Source organism: Telopea speciosissima, chromosome 10, assembly GCF_018873765.1.
Source record: "Telopea speciosissima isolate NSW1024214 ecotype Mountain lineage chromosome 10, Tspe_v1, whole genome shotgun sequence".
In the NCBI taxonomy this organism is placed as follows: domain Eukaryota; kingdom Viridiplantae; phylum Streptophyta; class Magnoliopsida; order Proteales; family Proteaceae; genus Telopea; species Telopea speciosissima.
The window spans coordinates 6,562,102-6,569,020 of NC_057925.1; positions in this window are offsets into that span (position 1 = coordinate 6,562,102).

Sequence of the window (6,919 nt, forward strand, 5' to 3'; positions counted from 1 at the left end):
CAGAGAAGAGAAGACTGAAGGAATGAAAGAAACAAAGAAGCGAAGCGAGGAGAAAAGAAGAGAGAGAGAGACAGAGATAGTGAAGCGATTAGATATTTGTTGATTGGCTTCTCTATGGAAAATAAAATAATGAAATAATAATTCCTCTTTACCCAAAAAAAATTAATAATTCCTAAATAAAACCATAACCAAAAAAGTATACGTCCTGACTAATCGTCTGGTCAAAAAGTAAACCAGATAATAACTAACGGACCGAGTTTTCCTTCCACAGGGGGTTCAGAATTTCGGATGCGTTTGGGGTACCCGAAGGGTATTTTGAGAAATATCTTAAAGTAGGAATGTAAACGGATTAGATTCGGATCGGATGTGATCGGAGCCGGATATTCCCTGATCGAATATGGATACCTCTAAACAAATTCAGATACGGATCGGATTTGAATTTTTTACCATCTGTTTACATCTCTGTCTTGTGTAACCCGGATCTTCCTCCCTCTAGCGGATACAATTCACTCTCAATCTATATCTCTTAGATCATGATTCTCTTTTCATCATATTTTAGAACTTGTTGAATCTTCAAAAACCCTCAAAATCATTATTTACTTAATTTTTTATTATTAAATATTCGGATTTTTTTTTTTGACAGATTTTAATTGGAGTATTCGGATTATTTTTCGGATATCTCTAAACGAATACGGATACTGATTCAGATTTCAATTATCCATTTACATCCCTATCCTAAAGCCCTATAGGGTTTGTGAACCTTACACTCTTATACTGTGGTGAACCTTCACGCACCATGGAGGAAAACTTTCTCTATAACCAAATTCCTTTTGAATTATATTTTAGTAAAAGGTTTTATGCATGGCCATTTATGATGCAAGCCATACACACTACCGTTGGATCAGGGATGAGAGTCTACGATGCACCCTCTTGCTTCATCCAACGATGCATAACCGTGCACAATGCAACATTGTGCACAAAACCCCTCCCCATTTTTTAAGGGAACAAAGATTCGGATGTCAATTAGTCGGCTCAATCTAGTCTCGGTTTATTACTAAGTCAATCTAAAACCACACTTTTAGTTTGGATATTCTGGGGTTTGGTTTTGCCCAATTTAAGGTTTATATATATACTAAGGGTGTCAAAACCTAGCCGGAACCGTTAAGATCGATTGAAATCGATCAAAAAAACCCGGATTGAATCGAACTGATCCTCATTGGATTGGTTTTGGACTAGGGTATGATGGGACTGTCTGCAAACCAGACCGCATTGGATCGACCGATAAGAAATCGTAAACCGAACCAACTGAAACCGATAAAATAAATATTGAGTGTAAGGTTATGAATAGGTAAATTGATTATCTATTAATTTCAATATTAGTGAGTAAATTTGTGGTTTTAAGGGGAATTGTCACAAATCAATGAGTATGAGATTATGAAGAAAAAAAAATTTGATTTGTAACCATGCTTCTTCCATTGATCTCCTTGGTTACTACACAAAATTAGTTGGCTATCAAATAAATGATTTGATAGTAGGGTAAATTTTGTGATTTCAATATTAATTATCTTCTCAGGGACTATTCACGGATTTCAATTTTAATTATCACCCCTTACAATTAATGATAATTATATGATTTGTAACAATGGTTTCTCTACAAACTCTATTTATCCATTGATTTGAATATTAATTATCTTCCATTCCTCTCCATATAATTATTCTTTTTTGTTCAAATTACAACATGAGCATATCAAATCAATTTTTTTTTTTAATTTTTAGTTGTATTCTTGTTTTGATTTGGAAAGGTGAATTGAAGTGTTTTTATCGAATCTTTCCTCACTATAATTTATGAATTTAAGATTTCATTGTGGCTCAAACCCGAAAACAAATCAATCTAAACTGATATTAACCTGATATTGAGAATTCAATAATGTTATATAACAAGCGTAGGATGAAAAAGTACGCAAAGCCGAGACCATTGGATCCCTCTAGTCCTGAATGGTTATCCTCTCTAATTTGCTATCCTTTCGAATTCCTCCAATTCTTCACATGGGGGCTGAAATGACCACCCTATCCTCTACCCAAAAACACTACCCAAGATGGGGTCCACTCCCCCTATTAGAGGAATTGGAGGTACCCGTGAATTAGAGGTGATTGACCACATGGTTTCCTACTCTAAATGGGGTTTGTTATGAACATGGGATTCTAATCCATCAGTGGTAGAAGACTCTAGTCTCTTAAGCACATGGGTTCCTATGCAGAATGGGCTTTCGCAAAGGTCTCCTAATACTTATACTTCGAATTTAAAAAATATGCTTATGTTGTTGAGATGTCCTTTTCTGGCAAGATTCTGAACCCGGTTTTCATGGGTCGAAGAGGCCCACAATCTTGGTGGAAACCGTCACCAAACCGTTGTTGCAGAAGCTTAAAATGCTTTTCAGTATCTACTAGCTAATTCTAGGTGTTACAGCTGCTTTGATTATAATAATGCAATTATCAAATCTTTCTTTAATAAATAGGGTCATTCTGAAGCAAAGGATATAAATTCCAAACCATCAGATATCTTCAAGATCTTGGTGAATTGTTGCACGTGTTTAAATTAATACGGATTTGGAACATACTACATCATTAAGAGTGCGTTTGGTAACGTTCAGAACAGTGTTCTGAACAGTTCTTTTGTTCAAAAAGAACAAAAAAACGCCATTTTATGTTTGGCTTGCCGGGTCGTTTTTTTGTTCTTTGTAGAACGAACCGGTGGATTTTTTGCCAAAAGAACGTTCTTTACAGACCGTCTTGGAGACGGTCTGCAAAGAACAAAGAACGAAAGCTTGAGCAAATATCGAGCAAAACCCGTGAATCGTCAGATGCTTGAGAAAGAAACTTGCGAAGAGGAGGGGAAGAGAAGGGGAAACGAAGGAGACCACCCCATAAGAGAACCTGCAGGTACCATGCCCTCTATCTCTCTCTCGCTCTCTCCCTCACGCTCTCTCTTCCATTCTCTCTATCGCTTCCTCTCTCACCCTTTATCTCGCTCTCTCTCTCACTCTCTCTGTGTCTCGCTCTCTCTCCCTCTCTCACTCTCTATCTCGCTATCTCTCTGTCTCTCTCTGCCCCTCTCTCTCTCGATCGTTATTTTGTGATGATCTGACCAGGTCTGAATTCCCTAAAATTTGAAGGATTCAGCCGAAAGGTATGATTATGGATTTGTTGAGAAAATTGATTTTTAGGTCTGGATTTTTAGGAATGGATGTTAGGGATTTTGGGGATTTTATTCATACATAATGTGAATTTTCTGGTTTGTTTTTTAGGTATGGATGTTATGGGTATAATGGATTTTGGGGATTTTATTATCTTTGAGTCATTCCAGTTGCTGCTTTTGCGCCTTTCTTCTTTCCTTCTCTGTGATGATTTTATTATCTCTCTGTCTCGTTCTTTCCCTCACTTCAGTTTTTTTGTCTCAGGATTTGGAGCAACAACTTGAAGGATTCTGCGTGATCCTCTCTACCACGACCCTGTCTGCAACTGCAGTGTGAAGGTGACTCTCTCTCTCCCACTCTCTCTGTAAGGTAGCAGATCTGTAGCTCTCTGCTCTCTCTTTGTAATGGCTGTTTACTCGATTTAGTTGGGTTTTTTTTTTTTGTTTTCTCTATTTACCTGAATAGAAATTGCTTTGTATTCTTGATTTTGAATAAATTTTGAATAAATTTTGTATCTGATTTTCTTCCTTATGATTTTATCCTTCTATGGTAATGCAGAGTCAGTGTTCTTCTCTATTTGCTTTTTTATTTCTTCAAAAAAAAAAAAAAAAGAACATTTAAATTTTTTTGAGCAGATGATCTCTTGATTATGTTGTAAGTTGAGATTGTGGGTCTCTGTTGTTCAGTGGAATTCATGGAGTTTCAGTTGGATATTACATTGTATTATCTTTCCTTGCTTGTTTTGACTGAACTCTGTTGGATATGAAAAGTAAACTTACTGTGCATGGGTTTATGTTGGTCTGCTTCATAAAATTCAGTATAATAAAATGCTATAAGCTCATCTCATTACTATACTAGTATGAAATCCTTATTATCTTTCCTTCCTTGCCTAATAGATGATTTTTGAATTATAGGGCTGTGATGGATCCATTCTGTTAGACAGCAGTGCCACCATCATTAGTGATTTCTGAATTATAGGGTTGTGATGGATCCATTCTGTTTACAAGCCGACCAGATTGTATGTTTTTTGCATGTATAGACTGGTGGTCCTAGCTGGGAAGTACCACCTTACCACAAAAAAAAAATAGCTGGGAAGTACTACTGGGAAGAACACAGTAAATTAATTAACAATACTTTATCCTGTGTCCCCTAATCAATGAGTACTTGATGGGTCTTTAGCTCAAATTGGTAGAGCACTTGGAACATGACCATGTTCCAAGGGGATGGTGGTTCGAATCCACCAAGGCCCAATTTTTATTCAACTGTTCATAGCATTGTCAGTTATGACACTAATCCACATAAGAACCCAATTTTAATGGCATTTTCTAAATTTGGTATATTTTTATAATTACTTTGGTTATGTTAATGAGATATTTTAATTTTATGCCAAGGTAGGTAAGAGAGAAAAGAATTTTACAAGTATTTATTGGTGTAATTTAGAAGGAAATGGCAATTTTGTAATTAACATCAAATAGGGAAGAACAGGTTTTACCAAACACCATTTTCGTTCTGAACAGCGTTCTTGAGACCGTTACCAAACAGTCATTTTTGGTCTCAGAACGCCGTTCTAAACAAAGAACGCAAAAGAACGTTCTTAGTCAAGAACGCCCGTTCTTTGTTCAGACATTTACCAAACGTAGCCTAAGACTTAAGAGCATGGACTTGGGTACTCATATCGATATCCATATCGGTCTTGGGAAGATATCGGTATGGATAGACAATATCGAGTTATACTATATTATAACATTTTGCCTCTCACAATATTGATACTTAGATTTTATTTATTGTTTTATCCTTCTCTATTTTAATAAAATTATACGATATTGATCATGGTTTAGTGCAGCGTATTGGATCGGGTATTGTTCACTTGTAGAATCGATATGATATCGATACGGTATCCACATGGATCGGCCATATCAGATAAAATTGCCCCTGATTTTCCTAAAAGAAAAATAGGATTTTTTATTATTTTACCCTTTATCTGTACCATGACACCGATATAGTATCGAAACAATATTAGGATTGGCCACTGTCCAAATCATTATATATCGCCTGATACGATACCGATATCTCAAACCATGATATGGATTGATTGTAAGATAAGAGAGTAGAATGTAAGTTTAGTCATTGAAGTCAAAAGGTGTACGTCATAGTAGTCATACTTGACACGGAATTGGAAAATAGATTACTATTGAAGTTTTAATAATTGGGTAAGCTTCTTGGAATTTTTATCTACTGCTATAACTGGAGCGTTATTTTGCACATCATGCGGTGCAGCAGCGGTCATGTATGCATAGCGGACCCCACTGTCAAGTTTTTTGGCAGTTTGCCAAGGAATTTAAAAAGGCTGATCCAGCTGGGTTGGTTTGAAATTAATTTTTACCACTTCTGTTCAGTAGACGCGTAGAAGCACCCCCAAAATGACACCTCCACTTGCACTCATGGATTTAAATGTTTTAAATGTTTGATCCCTTCTTTCCTTTTAAATTGTTTTATTTGACAACTATGAAGGATAACTTGTAGGTATTAAGGATTGAAGAAAGAAAATTTGGATGATCATGCAACTCCTTGAATAAAATTCTCACCCTAGAATAAACTTCTCCAATGAACTGATACTTTATTTTTTTTTGATAGGTAAGGCCATAAGCCCATAAGGCCGTAAGGGGAAAGGAAGATGTAAACCAGGAGGCTTGAACCTAAGACCTCCTGGTAGCAATGGGCTTTTATGCATCACAAGCTACCAAATGCGCTAGGCATTTGTTCACATAAAGCATTGATATTGATCCAAAACACAGAACATTGTTAGCCTTGGTTGCATATGTACCCCTGAGTTATCTTGTTATTTTAATGCAACCCCACTGAGTTGTTGAGTATATTCTATAACCCTTTTATATATTCTAATATAAGTCTACTTAGATAAGGAATAAGACTGTGGTAAGCCCCATTGGATAAATCTCATCTAACCTAAAACTTAAATCTCGGTAGAAACCTGTCGATTTCGCAGGTTTTCGAGACAAGTTGGTCAGGTACTTGAAAAAATGCATGGTTTCGACTGGTTTTCGATCGAGATGGTAATTTTTCAAGTTTTGATACTTATGTCCATCAAAACTTGGAGAAACCTGACTCAAAACCAATATAAATACTTATGTATACTAGAAACCAGGACTTGCACTTATTTATGCCTAATATCATTTAAGTAAATGCTTTTGTGTTTGTATTTCATTTACTTAATCCAAGATTACTTAAATCTGATTAATATTGAAGGAGTTATGTTCCGGTCAAAGTTAGTTTAGTGTACGTGAATGCTGTTAAAATAGCTCTGAATGGAAATAATTTTTTAGTTATCAAAACAAATGAATATTTTACCGCATTTTTTGTTTTTGGCATTGTTTTATCATATTAAGATTTATAAAATTTATAGATTTGAGAAAAACCCCAATAATTGAAAGTTGAAAATTTCACTTACCATCGAAAATCCAGTTTTTGCTCTTGAAGTGGGGGTTGACTTTTTATCATTTTGAAATTTATTTTTTAACTATTTTTGTTGAATTCAAATAGGGGGTATTTGCTTATTTATGAATAATATCCTAAGTAAATAAAATACACTTAAATGATATTTGGCATAAATAAGTGTCTTGACAATTATGATTCTCAGTACACTATGCGTACACTAGTAAACTTGGGTCAAAAACCACAAATATCATTTTGAGTGTTTTTTTTTTTTA